The following is a 23,294-nucleotide window of genomic DNA, read 5'->3' as shown; positions in this document are numbered from 1 at the left end:
TTCGAAAAAAAAAATCATATATACACATGGAGAACAGGAAAATAATATGATATGACGTAAATCATGTTAACTGCTTTTATTTGACGTTTTCAGTTTGTTTTTTGGCCTAAAAAATATTGGAGGCTAACAACGATGAACCAATTGACGAATACCGTAAAACATTTACATATGACTTAGTCTAGTTTTTGTATTAAAATTAACAGTGTCATCATGTAAAGCTTTTCTTATAATCCATTTTAAAGCAGTTCATATGTTTTATATAAACACATAACATCAATTCGTTAAATAATAAATTCTTATCTTAAAAGTTAATCCAAAATGGAAGAAATAGATTTTGAGCAACCAGTAAAACATCACAAAAATAACCTCATAATAGAATAAAAAAAGACAAACAACACAAAGCCCACAAATCTGAGCAGTATAAACAAAGACTTCTAAATTTGATTTTTTTTTTAAAGTATACCTATTATAAGTTATATTATGAAAGCTGTTTAAAGTTAAATCACAAAATACCGAACTCCGTGGAAAATTCAAAACGAAAGTCCATTATCAAACGGCAAAATCAAAAAGCTTAAACACGCCAAACGAACGAATGACTTGGTACAGTTATTTTCCTATGTAGATATGATTAACCCAGATGTTTAAACAGGTGTCAAACCGATAGAATCAACAAATATTATGTCAAAGATGGATGATAGTTTAATTTCAGAGGTACATGCTGGTCTCACTATACGAGTTCATATCCTTTTAAAAAAGATGTATTGTCATTGTATAATCAATTTCTTTGAGTCAAAGATAGTAATTCATTTTAACTTTTAGTCGCAGAGTACCGTCATAAAGCTTTCATAAATTGTAATGATATAGATGCAGTTCCATCAACTATTAGATGTAATGTTTGGTATATATATCACTGAAATAGCAATTGTTATGATAGTTTCCGCATTTAACTAATTTGATTTCGTCCTTTCAACTTGCATGGTTTAAGCTACCAATTTGAAGCTGCACTCTCAAATGAAACCTAAGTCCTTGTATTAAACAAATAAATCACCATTAAATTATTTGATAATTTTCGCTAGGTATCGTGTGTGCAAAGTTGTTGTGCTAAAAATATCACTATAATTTATTGCATCAGATGTGTAAAGGTGTTATTCAAAAAATCTCTTATAACTCCTCTGTGGACCAGTTAAAACAACGAACTCACTGTAATATAGTGGGTACTTGATAAGTAAGTTAAGTCAACATTGTCAATTTGACCCTTGTATACTTGGTTTTTGCTGTTGATCTCGATTTTGATATTATGATATTTGCATGACACGTGTTTCTCTTATAATCCTTTTCAGGTTTAAACTCACACTTAAGATAATGGCCAACATTTGTTTAAATATTTTGTATATTTTGCATTTTTTGTTTAGCATGTATTTTGACTTTTGAACAGTGGTGTACTACTGTTGCCTATATTTTGTCAATTCCATAAACAAGAATGACTTTCAATTCGGTTCTCTGTCATATTAAGATAATATAGATATATTAACATATGATACATACAAAGTTGACAACATAATACATGCTGAACAAAACAATAAAAGTATATACTACAAATACTTTTTTGTTCAGCATGTATTTGTAATATATTGGTAATACATTGTATCTTTACCATGGTAAATTCGACTGAAATGTTTGTAGCCTGAAATAAAAGCAACACTAGTTTACCGCTGTTCAATAGCAATACATCGATTCAGCGAAAAACAATTCGGATTTAAAACTAAAACCGAAGGAAACATACAAATATAAGATGATAAAAATGAAACACCAGAAAACGGAAATACAAAACAATCAACACCTCCATACATGTTCATAGAAATGGACTATGTGATAACAACTGCCATATTCCTGATGAACTTGGACATTGGTTTTATTGCAAGCTAAACATCCTGCTTGTATGGCAATGTTACAAATATCTCTAAAATGACAACACTACGTGACAGAAATACTGTACAAATAAACGTAAGAATACTAAGGACAGAAAAATACACAAATAAATAACATAATAATACCCCAAGACACCGCAAACGCAGTGTACAATTTGCGTCACATGAATTGATCGACAAGACATAAGTTACTTATTTTGCGACGTATAAATTATCCCAGGTAAATTTCTAGAGAACGACATAGACAAGTTTTAATTATAGACACGAACAAGAATATAAAACTAGGGATTGAGTTTAAATGGTGTTATTGCATATATTTTCTGATAATGCTTATTATTTTAGAATGGAATTGTGTTTGTAAGGAAAGACGGCAATAACGATCAAAACCAAGCAGTAATTGTGGTTCCTAAACATGTTGTTTTTTCTTCTAAATCAAAACTGTGGATCACCAAACAATCATGTACATATAGTAGCTTCAAACGTATTATTTTAGATATGTAAACACGATACGACGGGGCCAGAGGGTATGTTATTTCCTGAGGGAAAATTATAAAGATACTGAATTCAAACAGGAAAATCCCTTATGAAATGTCAAAATTACACATCTCTAACTCTTTAAACGAATGTAAAACAACTGCCATATTCCTGACTTGGAACATTATATTAAGAAATATTTATATATATAGTTACCTAGGTTAAGACGTAGATAAGAAACATAAAAATAATTTAAAAAATGGGATTAGGAAACAAGATCAGTGCTGTTTTATAATTTCGTATTCCTAAATTGTAAAATAGAATTACAGGCTATGAATACATGCTGAATATGAAACGAATAATTACGTAAATGATAACGATAACATAAAGAAAATTCATAAATAAAAAAAATTGGCAAAGGAAGGAGGTGAAAGGTGTTTTTAGAAAAATGGGAGTGTTATTAAAGAATGTTATAATGTTTCTGTATATAGGCGAGGAGTGAATAAATCGAATTATTTGATTGTGGATGTAAATTGATTGCTACTTGTAATATTGTTTTGCACAGCTTTGAATATCAGTATATTTTGTTCTTCTGTTAGTCTATCGGAGCCAAAAAGTAAAACATTAGTGTAAATTCGTATTGGATTATGTAGGTTGTGAAAGTGTCTTTGGCGAGGTACATGCATGACAGTTGTATTGTATTGACAACAATGTGTTAACAAAGAGCCATAATTGGCAAAATTGTCAATATAGGGATACAGCAGTCATCATTGTTTTATGATTAATATCACTATTATAACAAACAAATATCATGAATATGTCAATAAACATAAGCAAAATTGTATACGGTATTTACGAAGAACAAAATCAAAACTGAAGACGAGAATACAACATATGACGACAGTAAAAGATAGGCTGGAAGAATATTTCTAACAATTCCAATGTTTTATGAAAAATAATGTTGTTCATACAAAATCAACAAGCGCAATAAAAGTAAATTACAGAAATAAATACCTTAATTCTGTGGCTTTACGTTTTCATTACAAAATTTGGGAATCCTACTCAATAATACAGTTGTTATATTTTTTATTTGACTAATCCTCATTTTGTTTTATATGTTGTGTAATCAACCAAGAACTAATCAAACCAGGATCTTATTATATAATAGAAAACCGCAATCATGATTAATTAAGATACGCAGTTACATATTATTATATTTTTTTATTGTAGCTATAAAGATAAGACGTTTTCCGGTTTATCTAACATAAGCATTGTTATTTGGTCAATTTGGATATTAATATTTTGTATTATTGGTAGTGTGTATTGTACAAGTGAGTTCTATATTTTTATTTTTGGTCTCTGAAAATACATATACATATAAAGAAAATGTATCTAACTTGGATTAAATTCTTAATCAGATACAAAACATATTCATGCTTATTCGTGTAATTCAAATAACGAAACAGACGCCAAGTGAAACTGGTGTTAATTGATAACACTTTAAACATTATTTTAACTAACTTGTTCCCACGCTCATTAATTAAGATTCATTATAATTTATATTACATAATTCGAAACAGTTATAACGTACGGAAATTAAAGTTAACAAGGTGAATATGTCTATTGGTTGACAATATAAAAAACTAGTAAAAATATATACTAAATTTTATCATCGGTACAAGGACATCATTCGTAAATACAACATGTATAAATCAACATCAAACATGTTATACGTGCAGGTATTTCATATCCAATATTGCATAGTAATATTCTGTCATCAGACTCACGGTGTATATTCGGAACGCTTGCTTTCAGATTCAATCGCCGGTAACGCTTGCTTTCCGATACGTGTAACGCTTGCTTTCAGATGTTTGTTGACGGAAAAGCAGAAGTCAGGTGCTAAATATGGATGATGCTTCAATCTGGTGGTATGTGGTGTTTTTTGTTGTATCTCACGGAACAATAGAGTTATTTTACTTGATAGAAATGTAACGCATGTCATTTTGAAAGTTTTAAATCAGGTCGTAAACGGTCCCACAATCGCAACACTGCAAATCATGGAACACAAGAATGCCTTTTATGTGCATGAATCTGTTTAAAACATATTAGTTTTAGCCAGTTATCGAATCGTCTATTGACCATAAACTAGTTTATTCATATCCGTATATCAAAAATATATTTTATCTTACTACAAATTGTCCGTTTAAAAATCTTAGGAAACGCTGTCTTTCAGATACTTCAGTTTCAGCGTCGTTTGTGGAAACGAATGCTTTCCGATATTAGGAAACGAATGCTTTCCGATTTTTATGCAGGAAACGACTTCTTTCAGATTGAATAGTTATAATTTAACCCATGCAGATATTAAATACGTTTTTGTTTATGTTAAATAATAAATTCCAGACAAAACAAAAGGTCAATTCAACAAAGAAAATAAGGGCAAAAGGTCAAATCAACAAATTAGTTGAAATGCTCATTTGCCATCCAGTGTATCAAGTTCATCTTTACAAGTTATTTCGGGACAAAATACGTGTCAGTGCCAGAAGTTATTAATAGGTTAATTTGTTAATGAGGGACTAAGTCGGTGGTATAATTTATATGACTGATTTTGTTTCATATCGCTATTTTAGAGAAAAGGAGATATACTATATATTTTAAATTGCACAAATCGGCACTATGTATTTAACAGATGTATTTTAATTTAGTTCATCAACAAATATCAAACTTGTACTCATGGCATTAAAACACAAACAAACTTTTTTAAACGGAACAAGCGATGAACCTGTTATTCGACCCAGTCAAAACGAAAACAATTGAAGTCTTGTGTCGTCTTTACAAAAAAAAGAAAAGCAATACGTGAACCGTCGGGATTGAATATTTAAACAGACAATTGCGGTAGGTTAAAACATTAAAACAATTCGAATATCTCAGTTGGATCAATCAATATTTTGTTGCACTCCACTGAACAGTGAGAAATAGCATTGGTGCATCTATTTAATTTTTTTTTTTTTTTTTTTAGGTTTTTAGCTTAGTTTATTTGGAGTGTGTAACCAATCATGATAGAAAATCTCTTGTTTTACATCTCTGTTTTGATTAGACATGTAAAGTATCTAAAACAAAAAAAAGATGAGATTCATCATATATTTTGGATATACAATATAAAACAAAACAGTGTCTTTCATGTTTTCATGGTTCAGTGAGTCTATATTTCAATTACCATAAACATTAGATCCATAAAATTTGGTGCATGGCATTATCGTAAGGCGTACAGTGTACATGTCTGTCTCACAGGTTTCATCTGACATTGACTCCATTGCAATGAATCTTTAAATATGTTAATGTATGTGATACTTAAGGTACTAGTAACACCTTTATATTATTATAAAAGACTTTCAAAATAAAATCAATGGCCAGTTAGTTAATAATTACTTCTACTTGCAGGAAAAAACAATAAAAGAAAAAAGAAAGGATTATGGCTTCATCCACCAAAAAGATCAAAGGTTTCCCTGTTACCTCGAGAGATTCAAAACATAACAACGCCCGCAAAAAAAACAAGTTTCACTACAACAAATAAGTGTCATCTCACCAAAGCTCCTAAAAAAGCTACATATAATGGGTCCGTTGGAAAAAATCGAAGAAGACTTTTCACGGATTCACCTGAAGAAAAACTGTCAAGCGATATTCTATTAATCCTCCCTTCAGTTCTGAACAACTTAAATAAAGGTGGATATAAAGAAGACTTCTGTCTTTTATTGAAAGGGATAGCTTCTGGAAAATTTCCGATTCACAATATTGCCTTTAGATTGCTGCTTGACATTGCTAAATGGTATTCCCTAGATAATACTACACAGATGCAGTATAGTTCCGAATCGATGAAGTTTTGGAAGGTTGTTTATCGGTTATTTCATGGAAAGGCTCTTCGATTTTTGTCTGGTGAAAAATCTGTTGGTCAAGTGATAGATGGGTCATCATTAAAAGGACTGTATGATCCACAGAAAAGTAAAATAAACTTTGCTGTTCCAAATATTAACTCGATAAATAATTTTCAAAGTGTAAACATAAATATTCCAAAGGAAATCTTCCCCGGTATCATTACTGAAGCATTTAAGTTCTTGCCGCGTGGGAAAAGTTATGTGTTATCTGTTGATGGGAAAAAATTAGCACCCGGATTAAACAGCAAGCATGGCGATCAAGATCTATTTGGCCATGAAGACAGAAATTCATTACAGAGTCTACAGAAGCGTCTGGACACCGAAAAGGTGGAAAGTTTAATAAATGAATGGATTACAATGACCAATAATGACAGGAAAGAAAAACTTTTTGAAATAGTCAGGATTGTTTCATTAAGAATCAAAGATTTACGTGAGCTTTTTCAAAACCAGAATTTCGCCCTGAAAAAGTTTTACAAAGAGGCAGGAGAAGAGTGGCGTACTTCACGTTATGTTTACGCCATCATCAGCATCCAAGCACTTATGTTTCAGATCAAGTCCCTTCTAAAGAGACTGCTGGAGACTAACAACATGATATTTAATGAAATAACGATACTTTGTCAAAGTAGTAAATCTTTTTTACGAGGTACAAACACTGACATGTACTCTCAAGACAATTGGGTTTCTTTAAAAGAACCAGAAGATCTTCCAGGTAGCATAGGAGACGACTTAAGATTTGTAAAACAACGTTCTCCTTTGTGGTTCGAAAACAGAAATGGTTTTAGGTTGACAGGGAGCAAAATATTTGAAGGTTTAGGACTTGATAGCTTAAAAAATCTACAGAAGCATCACGATAAGGTTATAAGAAAGAAAGATGTACAGGAAAACATTTCAGAAATAGTTCAGGAAAGAATGGATCATGGTACTAAATCAGAAATCCATGCAATTGCAACTTTGACTAGCAAAGTTTTGCCTGTGTACTATCCAGATATGAAATATTTTGAAGAAGGTACCTTCCACATTAAACATGATGGGAAACCGTTTATATTAGTATCACCTGATGGATCAATTGGCCAATTGGAAGTTGGAACAGCGCATGAGCAAACTGTTCCAGTACTTAGTTGTGAATTTAAATGCCCTTTCCCGAACGAGAATACGATACCAGTGCATTATACAATTCCTACAAGGTAATTAAGCTACTTACCTTAGTTTATTATTCACAATAATTTGTGAGCATTTAGTCTTCGGTTAGTATGTCCGTCAGTTCACTTAGTTCTGATATAAAGGATGAGGCAACTTTATTAGGCCAATGTTTAATAAAATTTCAAGGTAGTTCTTACAGAAAACGTGAATATTTATGTTAATGAGTTAACTGCCGATTTCACGCTGCCTACCCCAGCCGCTTTTTGTTAGCTTCTGCCTACTTCAAGTCAGGATACTATAATTCAGTGGTTGTTGTGTTACATATTGGCTTTTCCTTTAATATTTTTGTACATTAATTTCGTTTGAAACGTTTTATATTTGTCATTTCGTGGCCTTTCAAATTTGACTATGTAGTATCGGCTTGACTCGCCGTTAAAGGCCTTTAAGTGACCTAAAGTGGTTTATTTCTATGTCATTTGGTCTCTTGGGAAGACTTGCCTCATTGGCAATCATACCACATCTTATTTTTGTATCAGCATAGACTAAAACGAATGAAAAATATAAGGTGTTATTTTATCTATATCGTGGCTACTATTTTATCATTTCATCATATGACTTATTGTATTCTGCAAATTAAGGGCATATAAAGGGTAGGCAATACAATGAGTGTATTTTCAGTGGTAAAAACATCAAGGTCTCTGTGACACTTCGTTTCAAAATTTGCTGAATATTTATAAGAATGCAAGTGTGGACACAGATCAGTGTTGATTATATGTTTTGATGTTTTACAGTGTTTTCTGGCAAAGTTTTGTTATTCAGGGTGATAACATTAGTTACATCTTTTGAATTGTAATAACTTATTGTGAACAATTAATTACTTCAAATATGATATCATTTCAGATATATTCCACAGATACTTGCTGAAATGGCGTCAACGCACACTGAAACTCTTTTATATATTTGCTGGACAGATGATTCAACAACAGTCTTTCGTGCCAAATTTGACAGCGACCTTTGGGAAATGATGAAAACTGAAGCAATTTCTTTGTACCGCCAGGAAGCACCAAAAAGACCAACACGGGTTTCAGACAACGCAAAAGAAATACGAGAAAGAATGTTTGAATATAAACAGACAAATGTTGAATTTCTTTGCGAGATTCCTTCGGTAAAATGTACAACGAATGGAATATCACAAACAAACACCGAGACGCCATACGTTTTCCCCTTAACAATTGTTAATGAAAATGCAGAAACAGAATCAAAAGTTGAAATGGTTTTAACTGAAACAGTATCTATGATCAAAGAAGCTTACCAAATTTGTAGACGCAAAGCAACGGAATTACTTGTATGGCTGTTGAGTGACACTGACAGAATTTGGCACCCGGAAATACCCTATGCTGTTCCAATTGCTTATGCTATGAAAGGCTATAGTTTGTCCACAAATGTTATGCGAGTAATGCATGATTCTATTTTAAGCAAGTGCGCCGATAATGGAATAGATGTTGTTTGCAGTAGCTTTGATGGACAGTGGATCAAGCTAGCGACAAGAACTTGTGAAGACAAGCCCTTAACTCTACTGCAACTACAGAAAGACACTTGGGAGAAAGCAAAGAAAGCTACCAGGGAAAACATAGTTCACGCCTTTGTGACCACATCAAAAGTCAATAATGAAGAAACAGATCTTGTTATAAAGCAAAATGTTACGGGAAGTTTAACCGTTTCCTGTCCATTACACACAAAAATTATGAAAGCTATTCGTAGACATGGTAAAACAACTGTGATGTCAGAAAAGAACAGTCAAGAGTCAGAGTGTGATACCGGAAAAGCATTGGAACAAAGTGAGAAATCAGATAAGCTTGCATGTCTCCCGGAAGAAGTATTGGATTTGTTCATCGAAAACAATGATGCATCTACGATATTGTCAGAAATACAAGAAGCACCGGAGACGGCGACTGAAACCAATAAACAAGACAAAAATCCTGCAATGGCTAACAATGTGTTAGATCTTTCTTGTCCTTCAAACACCTCTGGTGAGAATCAAAACCTTGTACAACTTGAACAGGACATTGAACTTATCAATGATATTTACTTGAAAATATACGAAGGTTTTATTAACCACAAGAAAACCATTATACAAAACAAGTGGAAAGGGAAATGTTTAGATGATATTCAAATTACAGTGAACGATACGAATAGACTAAAAAAAATTACTCATGATGAAATGAATGTTATAATTGACAACACTGTTTTGATACAGAAGAAAAAGGGCCTGTCTATCAAAAAGTCTTGGTTAATCATGGAAAAGGTTAATGCAATCAGTACTTTGCTCGGCACTGGACAACAAATAGTAGCTGAAAAAACAGTAAAAAAGATCGTGACACTTAAAGAAATTGCATCAAGATCACTTAAAGCTGCTAGTCGAGTAAATGTCAAAGCTGTTCCGAAACAACTTTTAAATGTTTTATATGCAACCCTTATATTTCCTGGTGAACACCAAGATTGGTGCAGCAATTCACTGTTCAGCAAAGAATTGTTCATTGAAAATGTAGGTTCAACTGAAATATTTTCATATCCTGCTTATAATGATAACAGAGAAAAAATGGAGCCGATGTGCGTTGATGCTCATCATCTTTTAGTAAATCTTCGAGTTAAAGTTTGTAAAGACGGCTTAAGGATGATAAAAAAAGAGGCATGGCATGCAGTTGCCGAGAATAGGGATATCAAGAGTTTGGTTATTGACCTGATAGACAAGCAAAACAATGCCTATGCTCTGAAAACATTTTCTATCGAAGTTGAGACAGAAATGATGAAGCTGGGATATCATAATGAGGCAGAATTTTGTAATACAGTAAGGAATTGGTATGAGGCTGAAGACAGTCCCGGAATATCAGCATCTGAGAGAGCTCTCAGAAGATTGCGTATGAAGCAATTAGTATTAACCGGAGTAGATTTTGGCACTTATCCACCATATGGAATGTTCATAAATGGGTTCAGTAGAGTATCTTTTGAGGGTTTTTTGCAAAAAATTGACACAAATATACAGCTATATGCATTATGCAGTACCAAAACTTACAACCAGCGATCTATATCTAGCCTAGCTAATGAAACTTTTTTCGGGGAACTTAGTCAGATGGAAGATACCAGGCTTGGATGTCCAAAGGCCATTAGTATTCCTCGCTTGATGTCAACCATTACAGAAATTCTTCACTATCGCAGCGATCCATCTGACAGGTAATTGTAAATTAATTCTAAATTTCGAAATTTTAACAAAGAGTGACAAAAACAGTTCCAATGTTATGGCTGGTGGAAACATGACATTTAATATATCGACTTCCTTTCAATTGATATTGTCGTTGGATTGCTGTCTCGTTGGCATATTTAAATTATCTTATTATATAATATAACTCTTTGTTAAAATAAGGGGGAAGTCAATAAATTTTCAATTCATTTAACGCAACTATGAAATAATGTTATTTTTGATTCGTATATAAATGCAGTGCAAATGATATACTTTCGACAATTAACTCAAACACAACAAATGTGTCACATGAGTAACATGAACTAAAAAAATTAAACTTAGATATTCTGACAACTTTTTAAAATATAACTGTACGTATACTGCTGTTTTTATCAACATAGGTCATTTAGTATTACTTCAACAAGAAAATGTGTTTATCCAGTGCCATCGCTGTTAAACGACACTACTGAGAACAACGACACATTAGAGGAGATCAAACCGTCTTGGAGTGACATTCAACAGCAGGCCGGCAAAATTAAAATTATACAGTTAAAGTATGAACTTTTGTTACTTATTCGGACTTCATTTAAACTGAGTTTTTACCAGCTGTACGTATTGATGTGTATCTGTTTTTTCTTCATTGGTTGAAGGTTAAGGGGAAGGTTGATATCTCATTTAAAATGTTAACCTCGTCGCATTTTTTGCCTGCCCCACGTCATGACAGTTTAGTTCATTTGTATACTAGTATTTTGGAGTTGACTTTCGGTTGTTTTATACTCTTTGGTCTTAGTGTGTTAGTTAATTTCAAGTCATTTATATCTCGAATGGACAAGACAAACCAAAATTATTTATTCTTATTTGTTCACGGTTCATTTTTCAATACTGAACATTTATTTGCATGGTCATTATTTTAAGGACAGCTTAAACAAAAAGTTTTATGCTTTATTTTCAGGGATCATTTCTTTGACAGCGTGTTGCGTAAAAGAAAGAAACAGAGACAATCAAAGAGATCCCATATATCAAAGCTACATGAAGTTACCCGTGGGTGCTTACCCGTTCGCCAATACCACAAATGCGACGAGAGTAAGATTTTACCAACGACACGATTAGGAATCAATCTATCTGGGCCTACAGATGCTGAGAGTTAGTACTGCACCAAAAACCAAACCAAATTTATGATTAAATTGAACTATTTATAAAATAACTGTGATAATTGTGAAAAAAATTATTTATTAACCTTGATTACTTGGTGTTGTTTTGGAATGTTTTGTACCATTTCTTAATTTTTACATTCATTTGACTTATGTTGTGATTCTAGTCAGCCCTACCATTAAATGCATTTCGTATCAAATTGTCTCGTAGTGACGGATTGAGAGACCGGCGGACAGAGGTGAACCAGTTGTCACTTAGTAAATTCTAATTCAGCGTAGAGTAAATGAGAGCTTTGTCAATCTGTTAGACCTGCTTGGTCATGCATGCAATGGACCAGGACTGTTAACATTATTTAATAATCTCACTGTTTATTACTGACGATTGATTATTCCTTGATATTTTTACTTAGATTTTCATTGTAATGTATCTATATTAACAAAATTGCGTAGCGGCACACTTAGATTAAATGTTGAAGTTGGTCGTTATCTGAATACTCAAAGAGAAAATAGAATTTGTATATGTTGCATAATGAATGTTTTGGAGGACGAATATCATTTTGTTTTATCATGTCCAACGTATAGATCTGTGCGTATAGAATTATATATTTATTCTACTATTCTTGGCCAAATCGGCACAAGTTAAATAATTTATTCTAAATCTCCGACAGTAAAACTATGCATTTATTCAAATGCAGCCGCTTGGAAAATTAGATCACATATATATATTGTCATAGTATTATTGTATACTCTGTAACTTCTGTTTTCTGCTGCCTTTTGTTTGTCATATGTTGTATATATTTTCGTTTGCCATAGCATGTGAAAATAAAGTATGCATTATCTGACTACAGTAATAACGATGCCGATCTGATAAATCAATAAACTGATAATGCCCCCAGTTTATCAAATCTCGTATCTAATAAGTCGATAACGCAAAATCACGATCGATCTTGCACATGCGCATTGTTTCCCTGAACTAGAGTATTACAGACTAAACTCCAGAAAAAACGTGTCATTTATAGACAACTTCCTGTTTGGGTTATTAGTTAAGCAGAACAAAGGTCACCAGTAACGAGCTAGGGGAAGAAAAAATCAGAAAGCTATCACTAGGAAATGTTTATTGATTATGATCCTCTTTTTCGAAATTCAAATTGGATTCCAAAAAATATTTTGTTTGAAGTTTTACGGTTGTTTAATCAGGTCTCATTAAAATATCATGCATTGTGCTTTGTTTAAACAAGGTCCCAGATATCTTCAACTGGATGAAAAGGTTGTGTAGTTTTCGAAATTACCCGGAATGAGATATATTGGATAAGCGATTATGACTGGTGTATAAAGATCTATTTAAAGTGCAGTTAGTAATGACTTTGTTCCCGTCAAGGCAAAAATCATATCAGTTACCAACTTTTATGTCATTTGGTCTCTGCATGTGTCTCATTGCAATCATACCCCAGCATTGTATATACTTTTTTATAAGGCTTTATATATACTCCCGAATATATGAAAACTGGTGTTTCTTATTTCTGTTTGTAACTATGTATACTGTATTGTTTATTATATTTGTAAAAATAATATAATGATATTATATTATGCTCCTTGTGAGCCCATTTGATGGAAATAAAGCATCTTCTTCTTCTTCTTCTTTTTCCTTTTCTTTACGTAAATGATAGATCGGAGGAAAAACAAGAATTTTGACAGGAAGTATCAATTTAATCTTTAATTCGAATTTAGAATTAGACTGCAAAACTTCAGTGAATAATTCGATTTATAGCAATTATTTTTTCAAACATAAACAAAAACAAAACATTTAAATATAGATAAACGACGGCTAACAACAAACAGTTTAATTATGTCCGGTTTTTTTCACATGTTTATGTAGACCAGATCTGTTTTGATAGTAATTGCCACACATTGCACACTGGTACCTATCTGGGTTCAGGTGACACTTTTGGTGCTCTTTTAAATATTTTATACATTTAAAGGCTTTTCCACATTGGTCACACTTAACATATTTCTCTTTATTAATTCCACACAGTTTTGTGTGACTATATCTGCTATTTTCATACTGAAACGACTTCGCACATTTAGAACAGCTGAAATTTCTCTCATTTTCATGGCCCGCTTTGTGTCCCTCAAACTGTCTTTTGTAGTTGAAGCCTTTTCCACAATACGTGCAAAGGTAACGGAACTGGCCGGAATGTTCTCTGTTATGGTTCGAGAGTCCTGTTTTTGATTTAAAACTCTTTTGACATGTTGTACATTCAAAAACTATATGTTTATGAAAAGAGTCAACGTGGCGACATAAATCACATTTGGTGTAAAACACCTTGTTGCATTGCTGACATTTTTCCATTGTATCCATGTGCTTTTTCATATGACGACTGAGATTGCACTTTTCTGTGAATTCTTTATAACAAACGTTACATTTCTTGGGATTTAGTTCAATTGGATTATTTGGATTATCTTCTTGTTCCTCTAACAGGTCAGCACTGGAGATAAGATCTGTGATGTCCGAATCTGATGTAAGTACTTGCACTCCTAAATAATCCAACATTGTTTTGTCATGGTTTAAGTTCATCTGAAATACAGACAACAGAAATACATCATTAAATTGTATATGTATTTCCTTTTTAGGGAACAACCAATTAACTTGAAAAGGGGTTGGGGGTGGAGGGGGTAATAATTATTTAGTTTTTTGAGAACTCCGAGGAAAATTAAAACGGAAAGTCCCTAATCACATGGTAAAATCAAATGACAAAACACATAAAAAACGAATGGACAAAGAGACCAAACGGCAGAGGCAGATTTAGGGGGGGCGGGCCCCCCTTTTTTGGGAAAAATTTGGTTGCTTATATAGGGAATCACTGAAGCGTGACTGGAGCGGGTCCCCTCTTAGGTCAGTCAGTGGGCCCCTCTTATAAAAATTCTGGATCCGCCACAGAAATTAACAACTATAGTCCAACGTACGGTCTTCAACAATGATCAAAACCAATACCATTTGTAGTCAGCTATAAACGGTACCGACATGACAATGTAAAACAAACGAGATAACTAACGGACTAATACATGTATATGTACATTTTACACACCAAATATTTGTTGTCGTATTTCAAATAGTATATTACAAGAGGACCTAACCACAAAACTTGACCAATGAACCCTGAAACTTTTTTATTTGCTGTGGTAGTTATTGGAATTAATGCATTGTATTTATTTTTGTATTTTGTTTTTTATTATATTCATTTCTGACTTTGCTACTTCTATTATATTAAAAAATAGCTCGTTGGAACCGTTAAAAATTGGGCTTAAGCCCCCTTTTCTACAACTAAACCCATATTTCGTACTCTTTGGATCAGATCCTCAGAATATTTCAGTGGCGGATCCAGAAATTTTCATAAGTGGGGGCCCACTGACTGACCTAAGAGGGGACCCGCTCCAGTCACGCTTCAGTGATTCCCTATATAAGCAACCATTTTTTTTTCAAAAAAAGGGGGGCCCAGGCCCCTGCCCCCCTAAATCCGCCTCTGTATTTGACTGAAACCCGTAAATATATAATTATGACACTAATTAGAAATATTGCAACAAAACCGATTACGATGCATCATTGTTTCAAGGACAAAGAGAGATAAATCTTGTTACGGGGATGTAGAAGTTCCTCGTTGTCAGAAGCACCTGTTTACTGTTACCACGTGTTTATTTTGAAATGTTAAAATTTAAAAGGTGGATATGACACCCATTCTTATGTTTCATGTAAATAAAGTGCTATAAATGGATATTATTTCCTTGAATTGGACAATACAAGTAAGTCATGTTAATCATATGTTATATTGATAGTTAATATAGGGCCTAGTCATAAAATAATTTGCTGATAAAGAAGCCCGTTTTCGAAGGAACCCAGAAAAGGATCTCTATCTTTTTTTTAATTACAAACATAGGTTTTCAGTGATTGCGAAGAACAAACATCATTAAAAAAAGTTTTAATGCATATTGCATGCACATGGTTAAGTCAATAATAAGCAAGTTTATTTAGTTTCAGAGCCAACTTGAACGAGTCAATTACTTTCTAGGCTAGTTCAAATAATAATGACGAGTTGAATTTTTCCTTTGGAACCTTCATGCGCAGGAAAAAAAAATTAATTTGCCTTTTAAGGCTTCATAATAATTATTTTTGGACTTGATCTTTTCCCAAAGTGATTGATTGAGTACGAATTGGTCGTCCGTAGTCCGGTCAACAAAATTATAAAAGGCATTTTTTTTCTGTGCTTTCGGGGGCGACTGACACTCTCTCTTGCCTAACCAAACTTCTACGTTTCCAGCCCTATCCATACCCCCTACCCCAACGCATGCTCCCCTATTCTCACTTCCCCACCCCCTAGGCCTTGATCAGAGATAAAAAAAAATCAGTGAAACAAAAATTGAGAATGTTGTTTTTAGAGTGATTTGAAATAAGTGATGCACGGTGATTACAAAGGCAGTCCCAGCGATTTAAACAAAAGGAGGGGGGTCCCAAATTGTAAAAAAAGGGTCACCTTATGTCTCTTTTTATGCATTGATCCCGGGAACCATTCCATCACGGAATCCACCACGGTCTTATAATGTGTAAAATAACAACTGGTAAAATATTTTGTATTTTAAATGGCGCTATAAATAAAAGATCATGATCTTGTGTCCCTTGTAACCTTTATGTATATGTGAGGGAAAGATTCATATTGAAAGCTGAGTAAAACTACATTTTTCTGAACTGGTGCCCTTTAAATCTTAAAGTACGCGTTTCCTAAATCTCAAAGTAAGCGTTTCCTAAATCTTAAAGTAAGCGTTACACATTGATTTTCAGAAAAACGGGGAATACACGTGATAAAATTATTTGTTGTCTTACATTTTGTATGAAAATGATATATATACATTTTTTTTAAAATACTATGTTGAGAAAGTTTGGAAAATGTTGATAAGATATTTTCTATTTTGACAAGTTTGACAGTGCTCTCTGACTAACAAGAGAACGCAGATTTGTTGTAAACGAAATTACTTTCATCTACAAGTTTATGTGATAAGAAATCATGAATATCGATACCTGGTTATCTGTTTTGTTCCGTCAACCACAATTTCATTCATGAAAAACGGTATTGTATTGTTTATTTTAAGATTGAGGCAACCTACCTTTCAACTGTCTTTGGAATTTTCTTTTGGAATATCGGAAAGTACGCGTTTCCGGAATCTGAAAGCAAGCGTTACCGGCGATTGAATCTGAAAGCAAGCGTTCCGAATATACACCGTGAGACTCGGACTTCTTTTAAACTGAGTTTTACTATTCGTATTGATTTCTGTTTCTTTATTTCTACTTTGGTTAGAGGTATAGGGGGAGATCTCACAAGATATGTTTAACCCCGCCGCATGTTTGCGCCTGTCCCAAGTCAGGAGCATCTGGTCTTTGTTAGCATTGTATTTAAGTATTAGTTCAATTATATGTTTTGGAGTTAAATGTGACGTCCGTTTTCACTGAACTAGAACACAATTGTATTCAGGGACCAGCAAACCGCATCCAGGTGCGGTATTTTCTCGCTGCGTTTAAGACCCATTGGTGGCCTTCGGTTGTTGTCGTCTCTTTGGTCGGGTTGTTACAATTGTCTCTTTGACATATTCCCCTTTTCCATTCTCAATATGATTCGTGTTTTTTTCACATCTATATTACAAATCTTACCTGACCGGGATTCGGAATCATGCTACTGAGCTATCTTGGCACCAAATCGCCTAACACTATGCACAGAGCGCTAGACAACATTGATATCGTATTATCGACCAATACTAAATTATGTAATGATTATGCACGTGATTGAAATCTTATTAACTTTAGCCGGCGTTAACCATACCATAATGTATAAATTAAAAAGCACGAATCAATTCGGATATATTACCGTGTTTTTCTGCTGGATTTATTTAAGAATTTGATGGATTTAAAATTTAGAATACAAATTCTTCACATGAAGTTATCGCGATCGCTTCTTGATTACATAGTCACGTACTATCTTTAAATCACAAAGTAATAGTGTACAAGGCTGAGTAGAGTACCATTTTGAAAAAAGTTAATATATAATTGTTTTCATTAATAATGGCCATTTTGAAAAGTATAGATATTTATTTCAAAAAGTGAACGCACTTGTCGAACGTTGGTTTATACAGAGAGAGAGAGTAACAGAATTATGGATAGGTACAATTTTAATTATATATTCAAAAGAAGATAGAAACATCTAGAACCAATCTGATTCAAATACAGATCTTTATGTAACGTTCTATGCTTCATAGAAGTTATTAACATATTAAAATCAGACTTATATTTCAATCTGATTTCTATAGCTTTTTTAAGAAATTCGTCATCACAATTGTTAGTTGTCTTGTATACCACACTTTTCAATCTAAATTGAATTGTATATTTCAGGGGAAATGGTAAACAACATAGATATATGCCTTTTTTTCTTCGTTTTATTTACCGCAGCAAACGGCCCAACGAATGTCGACGCACAGATAACATCTCAAGTAGCAGCTAGCGCTATGGCTGCTGAAAGAGTCGTAACAAAAGTGCTGTCGGTCACCAATGGAGGACCACATGGCCCCTGGAGTGGTCCTGAATTTTGTGCAAGAGGTTATTATGCAACTGGATACTCTCTGAAGGTAATCTGTTATCTGTGAAACATCCACATATCAGTTTTATACAGTCTAAAATTGGTCGTGTCACTGCATGTATGATAATATCAGTACTAAAACTAATGGTATAGCTAACTCAGGCCAAACTGATCTAAAAAGCAAATTTAGAACGAAAAGTTTATAATCAAATTGCAAATTCAAAACCTCATACACATCAAATGAATCGATAACAGCTGTCATTTCCTGACTTGGCACAGGCATGTCCTTGTGTAGAAAATGGTTTTATAACTATATAACTAGCTAAACCTTTTCACTTGTATGACAGTCGCATAAAATTTCATTATATTGAAAACGATGTGTGAACAAAACAAACAGACATAATGAGTAAAAATGTCAAAAATAGGGGTGCAGCAGTGAACATTGTGTTATAATTTCAATCACTATAAAAACACAAAAACAAATATGTTACAAAAGAGCACAAAAAGGCAAATAGACAAAGCATACTAGTAAAAATAAAAGACAAGAATACAAACATTTACAATTGAACAATAACACAATGACGGGATGCATATGTACAGAGGCACGTCATATGAATCAAAGAAGTCATACTGACAAAGCACATTAGCGAAAATGAAAGACAAGAATATCAAAATTATCATAGAAACATTTGACAATGATGGTTGTTTTTTCGGTCATTTTGATTGTAAAACCGTAACATTATGTTAATTCAAATTTTGACCTTCTTTAGGTTCTTCATGATCATTAAAACGCACGATTCGCGCACGAACTTGGTACAATGATATAAGTCTATCAAATATTTTATAAATAAAATAATTATTTTAAATTTTGCCTGTTTATAATTCAGCTACATAACGTTAGGGTGAATAACATTGATAAATAACAAAGGTGAAACAGAAAATTTCCGGCAGTCTCTTTTACAATGAGGTGAATATGTGTTGATGAAACTGACTATTACAGATGTATTACTGCGTTCGAGGGTTATATTCTAGAAAGAATAATGTGGTATTTGGATTACGTTTTACATGCTTAAAATATATTGAATTCAACACTTTAGAGACAAGTCGCTGATTTAAGGAGTTATCTAACTTAATCTAAAGGGATAATAATAAATGCTTTAAAGGCATTGATTAAACTAACTATTACAGACGAATAACTGATTGAACGAGTAATCCTCCTTTGACAGACGCATTACTGATTTAGAGGGTTGTATTCCTTAATCCACAATGATAACCTCCCATTTCATTTCCATAAATGCTAAAATGCCTGGATAAAACTTGTTATTTAAGTCGCGTAATTGATTTAACGAGTTATCCTCCTGAATCAACTGGGATTACCTCTCATGTTATTCCATTTAAATGCCTGAAATTGTGTAATACAGACGCATTATGGATTTAACAAGTTATCTTCCTTAATACACAAGCATTACTACTTATATCATTTAACATAAACGTCTTAAAGGTATAGATGTTTGGGTCCAAGTATGTGAAACACACAATTTGTAATTAAATGGTGTCGGTGGCAGAGGGATACAGAATAGTAACAATGGTTGATTTTCCATTTTACATACAGTGTCTTTTTTTATGAATTTAAAGGGAATATTATATTGGTGGTTTAATTATAAAGAGTTTATTCAACCTCAGTTAAAAATTAACTTAGAATCTCATTTGCTTAATAAATTCATAACATACAAAGTTTGGCTCAAAATATTTATCGACATAAGTATGTTGATTTTGAAAAAATTAAGCATTTATTCAGAGAATTAGTACGTATCCTATTCTCCTCAACATTGTTGAATTGGTGTTAATTAGTACATCTCCTTTAGATTGAAGAAAAACAAGGAAAAGGAGACGACACTGCACTGAATGCTATACGCTTGAAATGTCGAAAAGGAAATAACTCTCCTATTACTGGTGGAACTATTTTAGCCCAAGACGGAATATGGGGTCGATGGTCGAGAGAAATGGATTGTGATTCTGGTAAACAATTTGTTAGTTTTCGTCTGCAGGTTGAAGAAAATCAGGTAAAATCAGTATACTTTAAATGTATTGTGGACAAATATAACTTCACATGCTTTTCAAATGTTTTATGTAAGTCTTGCGTTAACGTCGTAAAACGTTTGCAGAGATGAGGTCCTGACAAATGAAAGAGCAACGTTAACAGTTGCGTGAAGCAACTTATATTTTACATAATTCTATACTTGAGTTAATAACGTTTAAACGTTTCATAATATTACTGAATGACTTAGACATGTAATCGACTCAAATTTATAATTTTCATTAAAATCTGCTGTCCATTCTTTGTTAGATATACTTATAAAAGTAGTTATGTACAATAATTCGACTAATAGTCGCCGTTTAGTGATGCTTGTTAATTAACACTTCAAACTACGCTTTCACACAGAAAGGGAAGAAAGTACAAAAGGAAGGCAACCAAAACTAGACACTGAAGACAGACGAAACACAAAATTACAACTGTATTTTTTTTTAAAGATAGAAACAAATTTATGAAACAATTTCTTTCACCCAAAGTGCTTTTCTGGATTTATCTTATGCTCAAATCCGAATATTTAAAAACACATACGTGTGGATTGTTTCTGCCTCAGTGTGAATTTAAAATGCATAAAATGTAATATATCAGAAGTAGAAACATTTAGATGATCACAAAAGAGGGGCGAAAGATACCAGAGGAACAGTCACCCTCATAAATCGAAACAAAAACTGACAATGCAATGGCTAAAAATGAAAAGACAGACAAATAATATTACACAAGAAACAACATAGAAAACTTAAGACTGAGCAACACGAGCCCCACCAAAAACTTGGGGTAATATCAGGTGATCTGGAAGGGTAAGCAGATCCTGCTCCACATGTGGCACCCGTTGTGTTGCTCATGTCATTACAAATCCGGTAAATAGTCTTATTTGGTAGGTCACAATCATGAAAAGGGAAGGGGATTGTAGTTTCGACGTAAGAAACATATCCGATATTATCTGTGAAACGGTAATTCCATAACGGTCAATCAACACAAAGGAGCTAAAAGGCTTGAAAAAAAGACCTAAATTAAGGAGATATTGAAAATACAAATTTGCTACAAACGTACGTACGTCTCATAACCAGAGTTTAATGCCTCTTCGACACCGTGAATATTTATGCCGCTGGGACACGTTGAAGATATTCAAAAATTTTAACCATATACTGAAGGCATTTTTGAAAGGTTGAATAATTTCTTTCTTCCCGTACACATTTTATAAAGAATGAATTGATATTTAACCAATTTTGCGTAATCACGTCTTGAAGACTTTTTAACAAAGACACGGTAATACATAACATTATCGTGGTAAACATATCGTGGGTATCGTATGACGATGATCAAAGTTAAAAACAAATATTTTCAATACTTATTATAATGTACATTGTTTAATTATTTGTTTCAGGGAAGAGGAGATGATACAGCAGCAAACTATGTAAGCTTTATGTGCAGAAGTTTCAATGGTGGAGGCACTCATATTATAGGAACAAGAGGGTTCTGGGGACCTTTTGGAGCATGGAGTCAAACGTGTCCTCTTGGATCAGCAATATGTGGACTAGAAGTCCAAATTGAACCCAACCAGCGTAGAGGGGACGACACAGCACTAAATAACGCTAAATTTTATTGTTGTTCACAATAAATAAATAATTTCCCTCACCATGGTTACATTTTATTTTCTGTATTGTTTGTATCCTGGTAACAGTAATCCCGTAAACATGTCCGTCTTACTAAACTACAGCACCAATCCCCGAAGTGTTGTTGTTTTAACAGTCCTCAAATGTATTTATGTGTTTACTAGCATAACATGTGTAAGGTTATTCATTTATCTGTATGCGTCATTGATCTTATATTTTCCTTACATATACGTCATAAGCATTGCTGGATGCTGACAATGTAACAAATAGTTTTGCAGTCTTAATGAGTAACGTGCTTCTATTGATAACACTGTATATATAGCTACATTCTCCAACGGTATAATTTTGGATATTTATCAAAACGTGCTGTCAAATGGAGTAAGCAAACCTATCTACACGTACATGACTTAACAAACCATTCATACGCATGACGATGGTCAGCTTAAGTGTTCATATACGTTCTCACATTGTCTCATTGTTAAAGTGCGTGGAAACATACCATTTACTAACACTTGCCGGAGCCTTTTACACAAGTCTAACTGAAGGAATAAAATTAAGAATGGAAATGGGGAATGTATCAAAGAGACAAGAACCCGACCATAGAACAAACAACAGCAGAAGGTCACCAACAGGTCTTTAATGCAGCGAGAAACTACTGCACCCGGAGACGTCCTTCAGGTGGCCCCTAAACAAATATATATACTACTGTGGATTCATTTATTTTCGTGGGTACCAATTTTCGTGGATTGAGGAAAACTTACATGTTCGTGGATAATTGATTTCGTGGTTTTTCCTAAGTCTGCATACAAGCCATTAGAAAATTTGTCATTCGTTGAACATTTAGTTTCGTGGTTCAACTGTTCCCACGAAATTCACGAAAATTGGTATCAAACGAATAATAATGAATCCACAGTAGTTCAGTGATAATGAACGCCATACTAAACTCCAAATTGTACACAAGAAACTAAAATTAAAAATCATACAAGACTAACAAAGACCAGAGGCTCCTGACTTGGGACAGGCGCAAAAATGCGGCGGGGTTAAACATGTTTATGAGATCTCCCCCTCCCCCATAACTCTAGCAAATGTAGACAAGTAAACGCATAACAATACGC

At 33.4% G+C, this 23,294-nt stretch overlaps 3 long non-coding RNA genes across 3 annotated transcripts; 2 read left to right on the top strand and 1 right to left on the bottom strand.

Annotated features, from left to right (window-relative positions):
- The first annotated feature begins 3,634 nt into the window (after window positions 1–3,634).
- On the top strand, window positions 3,635–22,206 carry LOC143046735 (uncharacterized). The gene is made up of 4 exons (XR_012969250.1): window positions 3,635–3,733; window positions 18,291–18,523; window positions 20,340–20,537; window positions 21,951–22,206. It is a non-coding gene; the product is annotated as an uncharacterized LOC143046735 (long non-coding RNA).
- Window positions 6,721–11,853, top strand: LOC143044792 (uncharacterized). The gene is made up of 4 exons (XR_012968777.1): window positions 6,721–7,515; window positions 8,372–10,702; window positions 11,111–11,263; window positions 11,662–11,853. It is a non-coding gene; the product is annotated as an uncharacterized LOC143044792 (long non-coding RNA).
- On the bottom strand, window positions 13,555–17,126 carry LOC143044793 (uncharacterized). The gene is made up of 2 exons (XR_012968778.1): window positions 17,015–17,126; window positions 13,555–14,435 (listed from the first exon to the last, which is right to left on the bottom strand). It is a non-coding gene; the product is annotated as an uncharacterized LOC143044793 (long non-coding RNA).
- Window positions 22,207–23,294: the final 1,088 nt, after the last annotated feature.

Source organism: Mytilus galloprovincialis, chromosome 9 (assembly GCF_965363235.1).
Source record: "Mytilus galloprovincialis chromosome 9, xbMytGall1.hap1.1, whole genome shotgun sequence".
NCBI classification, from domain to species: domain Eukaryota; kingdom Metazoa; phylum Mollusca; class Bivalvia; order Mytilida; family Mytilidae; genus Mytilus; species Mytilus galloprovincialis.
This window is presented reverse-complemented; position numbering and strand designations above follow the sequence as displayed.